The sequence below is a fragment of the Anas platyrhynchos genome, chromosome 1, assembly GCF_047663525.1.
Source record: "Anas platyrhynchos isolate ZD024472 breed Pekin duck chromosome 1, IASCAAS_PekinDuck_T2T, whole genome shotgun sequence".
NCBI classification, from domain to species: domain Eukaryota; kingdom Metazoa; phylum Chordata; class Aves; order Anseriformes; family Anatidae; genus Anas; species Anas platyrhynchos.
In genome coordinates, this window is record NC_092587.1 from 91153466 (window position 1) to 91171547 (window position 18082).

Below are 18082 nucleotides of genomic sequence, written 5' to 3' on the forward strand. Positions count from 1 at the left end.
CTGCAGTATTCTTCAGGTTTTAGGTATGCTTGGCTCTGTAAGATATGTGCTGCATTTTATATATTCTGCACAAGCAAGAAATTTGACTTACTCTGTGTATGAATATATATATAATTTTAAGTAGGATGTTATTTAAAATGGTATCAAAATTCATTAAATTGAAGTATGAAAAAAAAAAGGCAGTAAAAAAAGCCAGAGGTTTGAAAACTGATAAAAAAAAAGAATTTAATGTAATTCTAATACCCATTAATTTACATAAAAACCTTTTAGGAAGCTCTCGGATTGAATGTAAAAATATTTTTAGACTATTTTTGAGCATTTGTTTCATGACCCTGTATTTTTTCTATCCAGTCTGTATATAAAAACATAACCTAATTTAATGTAACTTGTGGGAACAGACTTAAATTCTATTTCTGTGAAGGAGAACTCCCTCTAACATTTGAGATAACATATACTACTGGGACAAAATATGGGGGATTCTTTTACCTCCCTTTTGCTTCTTTGATAGTCTTGCCCTTGGTGCATACAAGTTTCTGATTGTCTGAATGTATATATACAGGCATACACACACATATTTAGAATTTTTAGATATTAATTAGATATTAGATATTAATTTTTAGGTATTAACTAAACTCTTTCAACTAGAGACCAATTTGACCTCATCTGAGCTTTACTAATTTTTCAACTACCAGTGATAACAACCAAAAACTCTTGCCACTTCAAATTTCAGCACTTCCTTAAACTCATCAAGTCGTAATTTTATTCAGTAGCCCTCTGTTTAAAATATTTTACCAGTAAGATATGGGCATAGATTCAGATCCTCTCTGCCTGAGGGCATCTTAACCTCCCCTTTCCTGGTAGTGTACCTGAACATTTAGGTTTATCATCTATTCAAAAGGCCAGGGATGGAGCGCTGTTCTCAGTCATTCCTGTTGGTGTAATTCCATTTTGGATAAATAATTAGGTCTCTCATATTCTAGGAGAGCATCCTGACCACCAGCTATATTTTTTGTTCACTCACCAAATATTTAAGTATGCTGTTCAAAGTGGAACAGTTTGAGCAGATGAGCCTGAGGGAGGCCTACTTCAGTGTGCACTAATAACTTAGCAGTTAAGAGATTCACTTGAGAGGTAAGAAACCTTGGGTCAAATCACTGCTCTGAATCTTTAAAGTAAAAAATAATATTTTAAAAATGACCTACTTTAATTTGATGCCTGTTTTCACCTTTCATAATTTCTTTTAATTATTATAAATATTTAATCTGATTTTTTTCCATCTTAGCTGCCAAACTGAACAAAGCATTTCATGCATGTTATGTCTACTTGTGATGGGTTCAGATAAATTCTTTCACAGTGCTTCAGTGCATTTGTGTCCAGTCAATAGCCTAAGTGCAGCAACTCCATAGCATTGCGTACATTGCAGGTCTTGAGACTTAGAGATACTACACAATGTTGTACAGTAGAAAGACATTTAAGTTAGCTTTAGTTATCTTGGGTACTGAAGCAGAATAGCCACATTAGCATGATACCTCACAAAAGTAGAGTAAATTAGCCCTGGAAATGTTGCACCCATTACTGTCACTACCAATTACAATAATTAATGTTATTCATCTCTAGGCAGCAGATTAAAACTGAACTAACCTATTAGTAACTGAATGTCATTGCAACTGGAGTGTTGTTGGATTGCCTGTGTGAAGGTGGTGATTTCATTTCAGATCCTACTGGCAAATGGCCATGTTCTTTAAATGAATAATAAATGAATACACAACAAGCAAAATCTTGGCTCCCTGGAGCTCTCCATTAACTGAAATAGTGCAGGATGCAAACACATCTGTGCCAGTTATTGAAAACTTTGTCATGATCCTGGATATTTCTGGATTTGGATAGGGAAAGGTCTTGAGGATTGAATGGCTTATGGAGATTGAGGTACCCTATTTCTGTTTAGGAAGTCCCTTCAGAATGGGGGTGTTCACATACTCATAAGTTTGTTGCAGCTGAATGAATGTCTCCTCCATTGTGCGAGTTTGTACTGTTTTCAGTTTGTATGTTGAATGATCAGTTACATTGAAACACACAACATAAGAATTAGTCTTGACAGAAATCACCCCTCAGTCACAGCACATGTATTACTATAATTAAATTATTTAATGCATTTCTGGATAAGCACGCACTAATCAGTTTACCAACACTGTTCAAAAAAAAAAAAAAAAAAAAAAAAAACAATAAAATAAAGTTTCAGTTTTAGTTAGAGATCCTGTAGTTTTAATTTGTTAAGTACGGTTAGCAAAGAAAACTTTAGCAGTATTCAAAACATTAAAGTTACTGCAATTAGACAATAGCTAAGTCTTTCTAGATGATTTACTTCATCTGTCTGTAGGGTGCTTTCCAGATCTGCCCTTTTCCATCTGTATATTTTTTCTTCCTATTTAAGATACCCATAGGCAAGCTGACATGCTTTGACCTGCTGAATATGGTTGTTTCTTGCTTGCTCTTTGGTGAGTGAGAAACAAGCAAAGAGCATCGAAGTATATAAGGAAGAAAACAAGAATCATGCTATTTATTAAAGAGAACAATGAACAGGCTCTCTATTAAGTGTGCAACACAACCCTGATTCCTAGCCTATTTCCCAGTTTTGGGCTGGGTTTTTCGTTTCTTGGGGATTTAGTTTAGTTTGTTTGTTTGTTTGTTTTTGTCTGTTTGTTTTTAATAAGACTATTTCTAGCCAGTGCAAATGTATAGAGGTGGGACAAGATTTTTAAACCTAATGTGGATCTGAGAACATTTAGCTGTTGGTCTGCAAAGAAATACATAAATATTTGTTCTGTGTTGCTGCATAGTGTAGCCAAGATGAGAACTTAACCTTGTGGTCCTGGAAGGGAGAGAGTTGCTGAAAGTGAAGGGATGACCTCTCTGAGGCATGGCACATTTATCATTGCTTGGATGAACATGGAGCAGGAACAACATCTTCTGCATCACACTTGTTGGGTATCTGAAATTCAGCTCATCCAAGGGAGGTTAAACTTATATGGAAGAAAGTCTAAATTTAATTTGCTTTCCAGCTATGGTACCCAATAATTTCACGTTTGTCCTCTTTTTCTGAACTCCTCAGCATATAATCATGTCCTGTTACATTCTTAGACTGTCATTGTAAACCTAGGAAGACACACTCAGGTGTGGAATTTGAGGGAAAATCAATAGCACACTGATTAGTACATGCATCTCTCAAATGTTCAAGCTTTCATGTTGAAGTCCGCAAGCTCTCATAGACAGGACAAAGGTATAAATAATTATTAGACCCCCACTGTTTCTCATAAGCTTACCTCTGCATTTTGCCTACAGTATTAACAGAGGCACAGCCTTCTAATTGCATTATATACATTATGTTACATTTGAGTCTTGGTAAAGCAAATTAATCAGCCGTGTCTAAAAATAATGACCGTGGCTCTTTAAGCTAAGTGTGCATCTCAGTCATCTAAAATGTAACTCCTACGTGGTTTGCAGTATTGCCCATGCTCATAGACAAGCAAGATGTTCATGCTGCAATATTTAGACCCTGTAACACTCTCAATATGTGAGGTGCTAATCTGCTAAGATGCTCCTGATAATCATTTTCTCTATGCTTTATTTATCCTTATTAAATTACTGAAACCCCTGGGCTGAGGCCTTTCAATATTTGCCTCTGCCCTATCCAATCCCCTTTAGCTCAGGGAGTTTACCCGTGGAATGAAGCTTTAGATCAGCACTTTAGATGTTGAGAAAGATTTAGCTGTGTTAGTCAAGGCAAGTATAATTGTAGTCCCATAGGTTTGTCCTGCAGGTAGGGCAGAGAAAAGGCAGGAGAAGCTGGACAAGCAACAGGATACATTGCAGTGACAACACTGCACAAGTCTCACCAGAGGAAGATGGCTTTAAACTCCTTCTGGAACCTACTTTGTAGAGACTGCCAGAATGTAAATGACTTGCCTCCCACATGCCCTGTATTGATAATCTCTGCACAGATCCTGCAAGTACTGCCTGAGCCTTCTTCATGGCTACAGGTGTACTATCAGCCCTTGATAGCCAATGGCTCTGGCTATGCCAGTAAGAATATATTAGATTGCTGCAAGGGAGATTAGAAGAGAAGGGTGTTACCTTGTTACCTTCTTTCACCATGTTGCAAGGGAAAGGGTATGTTTCATGGTCTGTGCCACTTGAAGAAAAGCTCTCCTGAGACTGTGTCCTATAAAGGAGTTTATTTACTCTCTAGCAAAAGAGTTACTCAGCAGTCAGGCTCCTGGCTTGGTTGCTGTGCTCTTAACACTGCCTATTTCGTGCTGGAAGTTCAGTAAGCTGCAGAGAAAACCCACTGGAGAGGAATGGGTACAGCATGACTAGCTGAAGCTCTCTCAAAGAGAGAGAAAGACACTTTTTGTTCTTAATGCAGTAGCAAATCCTGTATTGTACAAGCCAGGGTAGTAATAACAGTGAAATGGCACCTCACACCTCATCACAGGGCGGTGGCATGACCTTGTGGGTAGAGAGGCTCTTGGTAATCCTTTCTGTTGTTTTCTTCCCTACAGACACCAAAACACTACTGAATTCACACAGTCCCTGTTGGGATTTTCTTTTTCAGTTGTCTCTTTTGATAAGACACAGCTGGCACTTTTATTCAGCATCCAGCAGTACACCAGTTGCATTGCCTTACTGCAGTCTTTTCATCTCCATTGTTGCCCTGTTTTCCATTGTAAATGAATCAATTCATGCAATTAGTAGTGGAGCTGTAAAGTACCTAATAACAGGGCAAAGAGGAGCCTGCTCACTGAGAAAACTAGATGCACAAAATGGCATAACCAGATAGAGGAGGGGGGCAGGTTGTGCAGGATCTGACATTTTACTATTTAAGAATTCTGAGCAGAAGCAGAATATACTCATTGCAATTTCAAGATATTTGGGGGTATTATAGCAGTAAAGTTCTCAGACAGCAAAGTCTGTGACTATATGAGATCTAACAGGATGTTTAACACTTACTTATGTTGTATGCCATTTGCCTTCAATGTAAATTATGTGTCTGAGAATCATCTGAATTGGTGTTAAAGTAATCACTGGTTAATATAAAATCTTATGAGATCATCTAAGATCATCTGAGGACTTTTTTACCCTGGAAAATGGAAGTTGTTCACTCTACCTTTAGGCTAAAAAGGGCAATCTGTGCACACTGCTGTCACAACAGAAACAATGTCAGTAGGCACATGGGCTGAATGCAATTTGCTAACAACTAGTATTGCGTTTGAAGCTTGCAATAGCTGGAATTTAAGAGGGGCTGCAGCCCAGCCTCACAAGTGCAACTAGTAGCATGTTGTAGAGATCTAAACCTTCAAACATCACAGAATGGTTGAGGCTGGAAGAGATGTCTGGAGGTCTTCTGGTCTAACCCCCTTAAGCAGGACCAGTGGCAGGCTGTCCAGGAACATGTCCAGACAGCATATTTGAATATTTCCAAGGAGGAAAACTCCACCCCCTGTCTGGGTGGCCTGTTGCAGTGCTGTGTCACCTGTACAGTAAAGAAATGCTTCCTGGTGTTCAGACAGATCTCTTGTGTCTCAGGTTTTGCCCATTGCCTCTTTCCTGGCACTGGGCACCACTGAAAAGAGCTTGGCTCTGACTCTTTTGCACCCTCCCTTCAAATATTCATACACTTTTAAGGGATTATACGTGAGAAAAGTGTGGGGCTGCAGCACAGAGTGATTGTTCTCAGCTATACTGTGTTGCCCAGCTCAGTGAGGCCTGTTTTTAGCCCAAATAGTTTTCTTTGATGAACAGCAGGCATTGTGCCAGAAAAGAGTTCTGGCTGGATGGTCCTGGAGCCCCAGTGAGGAACCTTTGCTAAAGTGCTGTCCTGACCTTTTGAGAGGTTCTTAGACTGATGCATTCAGGCGTGGCTGTCTACATTTAGGATCCAGTACCAGTACCCACTAAATAAGATTTTTCATGGTTTTTGACTGAACTCAGTGGAACTGCTCATGTGTGTAAATGTTACTCAGCTGTATGTATAGTGTCAGGACCTCAGACATAATGGACAAGTTAATTATAAACAGGTCAAAATGTGATGAAGCTCAGGTTGCAGTTGTAAAGTTTGCTTTAGTTATTAAATATTCAGGCTACTGTCATAGTTGGGCTGATTGCTCTAAGGTTACCAAGCCAGTCTCTAATATTTATGACATGTCTTGTTCGCTTCTTCTTCTTGACATTGTCTTGAACTAGCAGAGACAAGGTGATGGATTTTTTTTCAAGCATCTATAACCCTTAATGTGTACTTAGCGGAAATGAGGAAGGCAAGAATTTGAGGCTAGAAGCTTTAAGACAGAAAAGTGTAGAAGCAAACAATTCTTTGTGTCTGAGATACTCATAATGGATACAGTGCTAATATTTGCTCAATATATATGTGATATCACATGCTGTATTAGAGACCTTTCACGTTTTTCTTTGTTCTGCTTCTTTTCTCTGTCTTACTGCCATCACACAAAATTCTTTTGACTACAGATAATAAAAGGTGTATGGGAAGTAGATTTCTAGATTGATCTATCATTTATATGTCAAGCATCCATTCTCTTTTGGCTTTTAAGAAAAGAAACAACCTTGTGCCTTTAGCTTTGTACTTACACAGAGATGACACTGACTGTCCCTCCCATCGGCACCAGGTTAAAAGAAGTTCTGATATTTATGAATGCACAAAGTCACATCTCATTTATCTCCAGACCTGAGGCCCCATTATCATATCAGCTCACTTGCTCAACTTTGAATCCTTATGTAGAGAAATTAAAGAAAAAGGTGTAACAGAACAAATATACCTTAATCAATTGCCCTCTGACATCTCTCACTCAGAGGTTGGAGCTTGCAGAATGAATTAGTGTAATAAGCTCAATATGTACAGCAGATGGCATGGACATTATAATAAAAGTAGATGAAATAAAACCTCAAATCATTTATAATGATTTATAACTATTGATCCCACTAAAGCATTTCTCTTCCTTCAGGGAGGGGAGTAGAGAAAGAAGCATTAGCTAGAAGCTTTCTTTTATATGTGTATATATATGTTTTTTCCTCTGCATACTGAGTGGAAAAAAGCCTTGCACATAGAAACACTCTAAGCAGTCAGGTAAAAAGCCATTTATATAAAAGTTTAAGTAAATTTGTTATCTATTCCAAAGAGTTTAGATAGGATTTCAAAGTGATATTTTAAGCAAAACTGCTTTACGAAGTGATTTGGGGGGGTTAAACCACATATCTAAATCACTCAGCTTTATGGGGCATATCCATCTGTATCAGTCACATCGCATTATGTTGTTCCACAAAACATCATAACATCTTATAGGACTTACTTCTGAAAACCATTTTTGCTTAAATGGTAGAATAGGCTGCTCACAATGAAAGTGAGATTAGCTGGCAACATCTGACAATATAGAGCTGAAGGTAAAATACAAAAACCAAAGACAAGAAACTTAATTCAACTGTCTCTTAAATGTAATACATGTATGTTCTGAAGAAAGGGGGGAAATCTAAAGAGCAGTGTGCTTGCATATGTACTAGCAGGCTAACAAAATATCCAAGCTTAGATTTAGGCAAACTCAATCCCAGAACACATCTCAGCAAATATATATATATATATATATATATATATATATATATATATATTTTTTTTTTTTCTAATGGAGACTGCACATATGTCATTGTGATTGCTACAATGAGGAGTTTTCTTTCCAAAGCTTGCTCCAAACCCCAGAAGACTAAAGACATAACATCTACAAAAAGTTTAAGCCTAACCAAGTTATCTGGCGATTACGTGCTTCCCGATGCAGGGAGCTATTTGCACAGCTTAACTCTGTCTTTAGGCTAGCGTTTGTTTAATACAACTGACCCCGAAACTACTTCAGCACACAATGAAAGTTAAGCACTAAATTAAGGCTGTCAAGCAGACTTAGGACCTTGTTAAATTATTTAACCTATCAGTATAGCTGAGAGTTTATTCAGGTAAAGAAAATTTACCCCTGTTAATTTACAGAGCTTAACAATGTGTCATACACAGCAAACAGGTGTGTTAACTGTTTTTAACTCACCCAAACACCACTGACTTACCTAGAGAACCATAAATCTTTCCCTTGCTGGAAGAAGGTAGATTTTCAGACCCCTTGGACAAGGCCCACTGGCATAAACATTAGCACTAATTACTTGGGATAAAAGTCAGAAGACTGTGCGACTGGTGGTGACCAAATATTGCCAAAATTAGCTTCACTGGTTTTATTAATAGCTACATTAGCTACATGATGTGCATTCAGCAATCATGGGAAGTTGCTAATTGTAGAGGAGCATCTCAGCATGGTAGGTGCTGCACTAGCCTCTTGAAGGGCCATCTGTTGAAGCACAGCCCTTGCCTGAAACAAGTTACGCTTCTGGGTGCAACTGGAGTTTGTTCAAAGTGTGTGTGTGTGTGGGGGGGGAGCATGGTTTCTTAGGAAATTTTGGTGTTACTTCCATTGTCCTTGATTAGAAATGGTTCCATGTTAAAAAAAAAAAAAAAAAAAAAAAAAAAAAAAGTACCTTTTTATAACTGTTTAATCAAAGTTTGGTTTGAAGTCATTACAGAATCATTTTGCTCTTTAAGAATAAAAGTACAGTATTGAAAAATTATGACAATTTTTCACTCAAAACTCCAGTGAAAAACCTTTCCTCAAACCTTTCCATACCAAAACAAAACAAAAAAATAGGGACATGTGATGAGCTGTTGTTATAACATGGAAAATATGATAACATAAGAGGAAAATGAGGAACCGAAAGAGGCTTCAGCAGAGGAAGGCTGAGGAATTGCTGTGTTTACCTCCTGGCATGCTATTTTTACCCAGCTGCATGCCGGATAAGCTTCATGGCGAGGTTAAGTTGTGCTGGGGGAAGTAAAGGTCCCACAGACACGTGGGCAGGGAAAGCAGTAATCCTGCTGCCAGCATTGTCCTGGAGTAAGGGGTTGGCCAGGTTAGGAAGAGGTGGAGGGGAGGACCCTGAAGTTGAGCAGAATGGTTTGAGCTTCAGTCAGGAGCGTGGTGGTGGTGTGAAAGTCCCTGCCTTGTGCACACACAAAGCAGTAGAAATCAACAGTGACCAGATATGCTTGCTGGGCAGCTGCACCTGAGGTTCCAATTGCTTTTATCAATGTTCAATTCCACATAGTCACATACTCCATAGCTTTCAAGACCAAGCACTAAATCCTTTCAACTACCAGAGCAAACATTTGTTAATTAGTTAGCAGTTGTAAGTGGGATGGTGACCCCACAGGATGGCTATCATTTCATGCTCTGATACGAAGACCTCTCGCCCTTGCCATCCCTCCATGGTCCCACAGCCCTTCACCCACATTAACACTGTGCTTTTCTAGGGGACGCCACAAGGCAACTGTAAATCCACAATTTTGCACTTGACAGATAGGAGCCTACAGCAGGGTTGTGGTGGGGGGCTGCAGCTGGGAGGATGTGGGCAGCCTAGTCCACCACAATTCCCAGTCTGCAAGGAGGTACAGGCTGGGACAAGCTGTGCCCTCTGTTCCCTTGCCTGAGGGCATATTTGGTACAAAGCTTTGGATTATTTTTTGTCCAACCAAAGCTTCCTTTCTATTAATATTTCAAATGTAATTATTACTGAGAAATTACTGTACATCACTTCAGAAGGTTCACTTGGAAACTGAAGGATGGGAGAAAACTTACTCAAACTGTATAAATCTGTGTGTTTCAGACCAGTAAGCATCACTTCAGAGTAAGGAGATTGTCCATGGATGTGAAGGGACTCTGCCTGTTTGAGAGACCTGCTACTATACTTTAGGCTACATCTCTTTTCTAACTATGGCCTTTCATGCTTGAGTCTGGGTTTTGCAAGGAGCTTTGTGCAAGACCTTTATGCTTTATATTTTCTTGATGTGCCCCAGGTAAGGAACCGTATATAGGCTATCTAATTTTTCATAGTATAATTGCTACCCTTTGTTGTGACTGGTTATGTAAGGTTTGCAGTATGAACAGGGTGCACTGATGAAAAGCCGTTGTTTTCTAATACAGTTCTTGAAATTTAGAAGTCACAATGCGAATATAGGGGAGGAGCAGAATCCTATTATTTCTCATTTTTAATTTAAAAAAGAGAAGATCAAAATAACAAATATAGACTTCTGTCCCCCAACCCAACAGAATTAAAAATGGCTGAAGATGAGCCTTTAGGAATGAACTGAGTGAAAATATTGAACAAAATAGAGATGTTTTCCATTTTTCATGAATATTTTGCATTTTCCTTTTTCTTTTTTAAATCAAACATTTTGACTACTTTTCCTTCCACATATTTGGCCTTCTCTTTAAAGCTTTCATTATAACAGCTTTGGAAAATTAATGCATTAAAGAGAGACAAAGAAAACAAAAAGAAAAAAAACTAACTAACATAACTGCATTTTGTCACACTCTAGTGGGGCTGAAGGATGGTGTTTTTATGACAATCCTTGAAGTATGTCTCCTGGGATATCACTCCCAAGGGAAGCAGTGGCTTCAAGGCTGATAATCGCTGTGTGGTGTGATAAAAGCAAAATAGGATTGTTTGAGTGCTGGAGGTGCTCCAAACACATCCTTGTGCCCTGTCTGATCGCTCAGCACACATGCTTTTGCACAAGACAAGTTTTTACAATAATGCAAAAGGTTGTCACTCTAAGATAATTCCCACTTTTCAAGAAGAGGGGGGAAAAGCCACTATAGCTTGAGTAAATAGGAGAATTGTTTCTCTGCTTTAGGCTTCTTAAAGGTTAGGAGAGGCAAAAATCACCAACAGTCAGGAACAGCTGAAAATAAGTCACTGAAAAAGTAAAAAAGAAATAATGTAAAGCAAGGGAACCATGGCAGAGTCTTGGATGTTGTTTAGTTTCCAGTTTCTACGACATTATTTTTCAGACCTCTCCTCTCCCACTGTGTCTGTGAGGCGGGAAGTGACCTGCCTACTTATTTTCTGGCTTCACACTTAGCAACAGGATGACATGCTGAACAACTGACTGTGTACACCATATTGTAGACCCATGTGCTATACAACAGACAATTGAAATACCTCTGAAAAAGTACATACTAAGTTTCAGATTTGTATTTGCTTTGGGAAGATAATGGCATTTTTCTCTCAAGCAAGCTTTTCTTTCCTTTCTCCACAGCATGATTATCAGGCATCATGCTGAAGTGGCACATATATTATTCTAATTAACTCCCTTAAATTTAAGGAGGAATGTCTCAGTAACTGCATGGGGCTCAATAGAAATTCCCCATGAACTCTGTACATTTTACTCCTCTTGGTATTTGCAAGCTGTGAGCAGCTCACATACATGCCAACTCCATTTGCAGAGCCAGCTCTAGACTTACTTCTTGGAACAAAGCTACGTGGCCTTTGTCTCCCATGACTTTTCCCATTTATGAATGTTACCGAGGAACCTTGAGCTTAGTCTGAAGAGAGCATGGCTTCTGATGGTGCATAGAAGAGAATGTGTCTGAGATGTTGGAGCCGCGAATTATCACCACTTACATGATGCTATGCCCCTCTGCAGGAATTGTTTTTTTTTCTGTCCAGCATGTGTTCATCATCCACATTTCAAGAGTTGCCTGTGTTTGCCTTTGAAGTACCTTCATGACCACAGTAAATGCACAAGATCCCTGCAGTGAGGGAAATGTGGACGCAGGCAGCGGGAGTTGTGGGAAGCTGATGTGGACACAGGATGAGGTGCATTCATCATCTATGTGAGCTGACAGATGAAATAAGTAAGAAACAAAGCAGGATGTAACCCTTAATTTGTTGTAATATTGTGTCTGCCTTAGCTCTGAACACAACAGCATCTTCCTTTTCCTCTTTAACAAAATCCCACAGAGATTGCCTTGGAGAGCACAGTGGGCTAGGAAGAAGTAAAGCTTAGGCTGGAAACCAATTGCTTTGCAGTTTATGAGCTTTCCAGCTCCTTCCAAGATCAACATGGCAAAACAATACGGCTACATACCTGCAGACAGTATAATGACAGCAAATTGCTATCACTTAAGAAATCCTGTGCTGCTGTACCCCAGAAGATGCTTTCAAAACTCCGTGGGAGAGGTGAATAGATCGCTTTGACACAGGAAGAGCATTTCTATGTGCATAAGGTGAAATGACAGCATTTTAACTATGAAAGCAGTCAGAAGCTAAATGTATAAGTTTCATGAGACAACAGGCTTTCAAATCAAGCAACAAGCTTTAAACTGGAGGACACAACCAGACATACTGGAGAGAGAAGCTGAACCTAACACAGGATCTGCCTTCCTGGTCCATACTATTTTATGTTTCACATCCATATAGCCTGAAGCTTCAGCATTTCTCGGGAGAGAAATGTATGAAGAAAGAATGAATATTTGAGATTACAGCAAGCTGATGTGGGAATGAGGTCTTGACTGTGCTGCAAACAGATCATGCTCTGCTTTCAGTATTAAAGACAAAATCAGGAGGGGAGTGTTCAGTATCAATGAGCACTCATGCATAGCTCTTTGCTGCCATGTGTGATGAGAAGAACTGACTATACCCTTTCAGTCAAAATACATTCTTCAAGATAAAAGCTCTCTTTTTTCTTAAATGAATTATTTCTGCTCAGAAACGTGTCTGAAATTTTCAATTTTCCAAACAGAAAAAAAAAAAAGTTACAATTTTTTGTGAAAACTTAAAAGCTGATTGAAGTTTTCAAAATTACAAAACTTGTGTTTGATTGTATTTTTCACTAAAACAAGAAAAAAAAATAGGATAAATCTTTTTTAGAGCACTAACTATTATTGATATTTTTCTTCAAAAAGTATTATTTGTGTCCTGCCCAACTTTTGTAGAGAATGTGTATTCAGCTATGCGCAAATGTTCATAGCTCCATATACATCCACAGTACCCTCCTTCGGCTGTATCAGAAAGGTTTCTCAAAAGAATTGATTTCTGTTCCCAGCTCTTTCCCGACATTGTGTGTCACCTTGTAGAGAGCACTGGACTTGTTTGTGCCTCTATGCCTCTCCTTAGACTGGTCATTCATTCAGCTTCTGATCTTCTCAGGTTAAATCCTTGGAGATGCTTGTGCCCAGGGGCAACTGATCTTCCCTACTACATCTCAGTGATGCAGTAATCTAAATAACAGTAGGCACAACTCAAAAGACTGTGCTGTGCTGTATGCCACTACTGCACATCTAATCTCTGCCATCTGTGAGTGTGTGTGCTCTATACGTATGTGTTCTGCTTCAGCTTCTTAACCTCCAAATTCTGAAGTACAGCAGATTTGACGACTACATTGAATATTTGTTAAAGGCCAGCAGAAAGGATCCCAGAGGAGAGTCAACTTCACATGAAACACAAAGCATCCATTGTGTTAACTTAACTCGTTTTAGCTGCACTTTGACAAGGTATCATTTGGCTTTTTTTCCCCCATTAGAGGGTGCCATGTGCAGTGCATCCCACCAACCAGGAATCAAGGAGCACTACCTCGGGACTCCTCGCTGACAGCGAAGGTTGCAAACTGTCCTCATTAGCATGCAGCCTACTAAAAGAAGTGTAAGTAAGGCTTTGCATTACGAAAGGAAAGAGCCTCTGCCCCAGAATACCAATTGCTGTGAACAGCAATACTGCAGTGGAAGGCATTAGGTGGGAGAATGCTTTTGAGAGCAGAGTGTAAAGAGGGTTTGGCTGTTTCAGGTCAAGCACTTGATTTTAAGGGACTCCTAATCAATTTGTAGCCTAAACCCGGAGTGAGCATCTCTCTACTTTTCACAGCAAGGGACTTGGGAATTGCATTTTCTCTTCAGGACTAGGGCTTCAAAAATGAGGGGTGATCTTGTGCTGCCAAGGTCACAGCTCCTAAGCTGAGCTTGTCTTGCAAAATCACTACAGGATTTTGGTTTGACTCTAAAGGGAGTTTGATGTGATGAGGGCAGAACCTAGCCAAACTACTGCCTGCCAAGCAAGCAGCAGGTTCAGGTCTCAGCCTGATTTCCAGAAGCTCACAGCTTCAAGGACTTGGGCTCAGCTTTCTCGCTGATCTCCAGAGGGGTGCAACTGCATCAGCTGTCCAAGTCACTCTCAGTCAGTCCACAGCTTTTTCATGAACAGAAGTCCAGTGAAAGAGCAGTCACCATCTCCAACCCGGGCACTATAGTCAGTAAATACAACTGCATACAAATTTATTTCCCCCTGCAATATGTCCTTGCATCTGTCAGAACTGATGCCTCTGCTCAGGTGATGCTGGAGCTCCCTAGTGCCACAGGCTCCCAAGGGAATTGAAACAAAGGGGAGATCTGCGAAGGGAAACATATGCTACACGTCTTCCCACCCTGCTAAGCTCTCAGAGTCTACTAGAGCCTCCAGGAGTGTCTGTTGCTTGTTTCAAGTCTTGATAGACATTTTGGACAGCACAGTTTAGGTTTGAGTCTCAAAATATATGTGTGAATGAGGTAATATATTTGGGGGAGTTGTGATAATAAATTACTTTCTGTATTGTACTTAGTGTTAAGGTTACTCAGGCAACCTAAATATCAATATGCATATAACCAACTGGGTATTGAATCAATTACAGTTTTTCACAAAGCATTTGCATTCTGTACCTTGTTATGAGAGTGATCTGCTGTCACCATCAATCAGTATTTGCTTCACATATATAACTCTATTACTAGAAATAATGTCTTGCAATTATTGCATAAAAGCGTAGGTATTTGTACTGCTTTCCCATTGTGATGGTGGATTTTAACTGGCATGTTTGGTTCTTATCCATATACTCCTGTAGAGGAGGATTTTCAGGGTTGCTTTTGGATGTATTGTGTAGAGAAAGCTTTTGTATAAAATTTCAGTATTGAAAAAGGAGAGTCTGCAGGTCTTGCTCAGAATTTGTTCTCCATCATCTTCTTTGTTAGCAGTAATGCTGAAATTGAAAGGTACAGTTCTTAAAGAGGCTCTGCCCTACTCATTTACAGGGAAAAAGTTACACATATTGTATATGGTTCTTCATAGACCTCCAGTAATTGCTTTTTAAAGCTTTTCTACATATCAGTTTCCCTCAGAGGCCACAAAAAAAGGTCACAGCCATTGATGTTTGAAGATATCTAGCTGTCTTTTTCATCTAAGTGCTCAGGTCTGGGATCCAAGTAATGTAGACTGTTTATTTATTTATTTATTTATTTTTAATTTATTAAATTTCAGCTAGGTTTATCTTCCTCTGTTGTTGCTTTTGAGCTAAATCTTTCTGGAAAGGAGAAGTAACAGCTCTGATAATGTGTAATAATGTCTTCCATTTTTTCACACTTCCAGGACATTTTGGCCAATCAGTTGGTATTTAGTTATGGACTTAGACATAAGAGTTAGAAAAGCATCTATAATATTAGATGCAAGATACAACAGTAGATGTAGCAGATTGGAAAGCAATACCTTTGTCCATGATCAGAGATGTGCTCTATGCTTCGTTCAGCCCTGTGAAAGATGACAGAATGAAACACCCTCTATCCAGACTGGTAAGGGCTGCTTGCCTGAGCTAGAGGTCTTGCATTTCTCCATTTGTGCTCCAAGGGAAACATCAGTCATGGTAATGGCAACTTAGAATGTCACACAAATGTTCATCTTAAGTACTTTGCTTGCATTTTTTCCCCCACACAATTCAATGAGAGGAGACAGATGATAAAAATTATCACTGAACCCTACTTGCGCCCATTTGCAAATCTCTCTGGGAATCTATTTTGATCAAAATATGGTAAGGTAGAGAAACCCAGTCCCAGCTCATTTCAGAGACATGCTTAATTTTATGCATATCAACAGTCCCACTGAGTTTAGCGAAACTACAGAATTCTTTAAATAAAGCACACAGATGAAGCCTGTTACAAAACTGAGACCCAGAAACCTGTGAAATCTGACCTGTGACATTTTGACCTCTGTTTACCAAATTCTCCTTCCCCTTTAAACAAAATAAGCTAAGTAATTCTGGAATTGAGATATATTTCCAGAGAGGAGTGATAACTTTTCACGGCCACAGATTGTTAAATGCATAGATAGCTTCTCCACCCTCTAAATTTCAGTGCAACAATGAGAAATTAAGCTATAACTTAGTATAAACTGACTTTATTTGTTCAGTCTTTGCAACACAATGACTTTTAATGAGCACAATCTGAAGACAATAATTAGTGCAGATATCAGATAAGTGATTTTGGAGGTCATAGGTTTTGGCAGCCTGAGTAACAATAGCTTTGAGGAGACTGATTTTCAGAGGGCTTATAGCTTAGCACTTTCCAAAACTGGGGATCCAGCAGTAGGGATTTTAAAAGAGTATCTGTCTGGACATTGTGAAGAATCACTCCAAAATGGCAAAATCCTCTTGTGGCTAGGGCAGTAAAATGAAACAGATTAGAGACAACTGTGAACAGGAAATTCTGCAGCTATATTTGTCTTCAAAGCCTTCATAGGTATTGTCTTAACATTCTCCTGGTGCTAGTACCACTTTTTAAGTTGATTAAATTACTCAAATAATAGAATCATTGTTTGTAAGTATACCTGGAAGGATCAAAAAGAATCTTCTTGCTTTCATGCACCTCATTTTTTTTTTTTTTTTTTTTAAAGTCTTAATATTAAATAGGAATTGGGACTTCAAATTTTGGTCACAATTGTTATGTGCACTGTCATAAGGAAAGCAGTGAAAAACGGTGGAGGGCAAGGAAAATGTGCAGATATTAGGAGAAAGTTTTTCACTCAGATGGTGGTGAGCACTGGAATGGGTTGCCTAGGGAGGTTTTGGATGCCCCATCCCTGGAGGCATTCAAGAACAGGCTGGATGAGGCTCTGGGCAGCCTGCTCTACTGGTTGGCAACCCTGCCCAGAGCAGGGGGGTTGAACCTATATGATCTTTGAGGTTCTTTTTAACCAAGGCCATTCTTTGATTCTCTGAAAAGCAATAAGGATCTGGTAAAGCTGATTAGCAGGTAGAATAGGGAAATCTTCTTGACTGTTTGGAGAGATTAGCCATCATTCATTTTATTATTTCATTAGCCATATTCATTTTATCATATTTCTGGCGTAAGAACCTGGAACATCAACTGTAAGAGCCATGAAGTTTATTTTTTGTTTTGAACGCGTAAGACTGGTATTACAGGAGTACTCCACCAGTCAGCTATCAGTAACGGGCACTCAGGAACACCACTAGATCTGATGTTTGTGAGACCTGTATGATGGATTGTGGCTGATCATTACCAATGGTGTTTTCTGTATACCTTTTCCTTCAGTCTCTTGATAGCAGTATCAGAGGGAATTATTGCCCATTTAGTCTTGTACACTACCACTAACAGTCGTTCATGCTTTTGGGAAAGAGAAACAAACCCATAAAGTCTCTGGCTTACTCTTCAGCACTATGCATTTAGGACTTGGAGAGTACCTGCAGAAAGCTCAGTCTGCTTATGTCTTTAAAATGCTCAGAATGCGTAGGCCTATGCACAACAATCAATATTAATAGTTGGTCAGTTTTCCTAGAGCTGGTCAAATTAATAATCTCCATTAGTTGCCCAGACAGGAAGTTGTTACCTGATTTCAAGTAATTTATGTCTCACACTCCTCCAGTATATGTCATTGAAAATAATTTATGCAAAGAATTATCAGTCCGTGCATTGTTGGTTTTGATTAGTCATCACTTGCTAATATTTTTGAGATAGAACAGGCATCTAAATCACATCCTGCTGTTTCTGCCTCCTTATTGGATAATTAAAAATACAAACTGAGGTCTAATAATTTATGGTACAATTCCTACTTGAGGAGGAAACCCAAAATATCTCATCTTGGAATTATTAATTATGAAATAAAATCATCATCTGTTCTCTACTTCTATTGTTACCTTGGCCTTCCCAAAAGATTAAAGAACAGTCTGTAAATCTCCCAGCATAAAGTAGGGAGACTAAGTGATGTGGAAGTCCAAAATGTAACTGTGGTTTTCTAGGTTTCCATAATTCCTTCCATAAAGCCAAAAAGCACAGCTCCTGTGTTAAATAAACTTATATTGCACAGTACCTGATAAGTTCAACTGATGAATGATGTTGAT

General features: G+C 39.0%; 1 long non-coding RNA gene across 9 annotated transcripts in view; it reads left to right on the plus strand.

Moving 5' to 3' along the window:
- Positions 1–18082, plus strand: part of LOC110352526 (uncharacterized) — a 245580-nt gene that overhangs the window by 207747 nt on the left and 19751 nt on the right. The window lies entirely within an intron of this gene.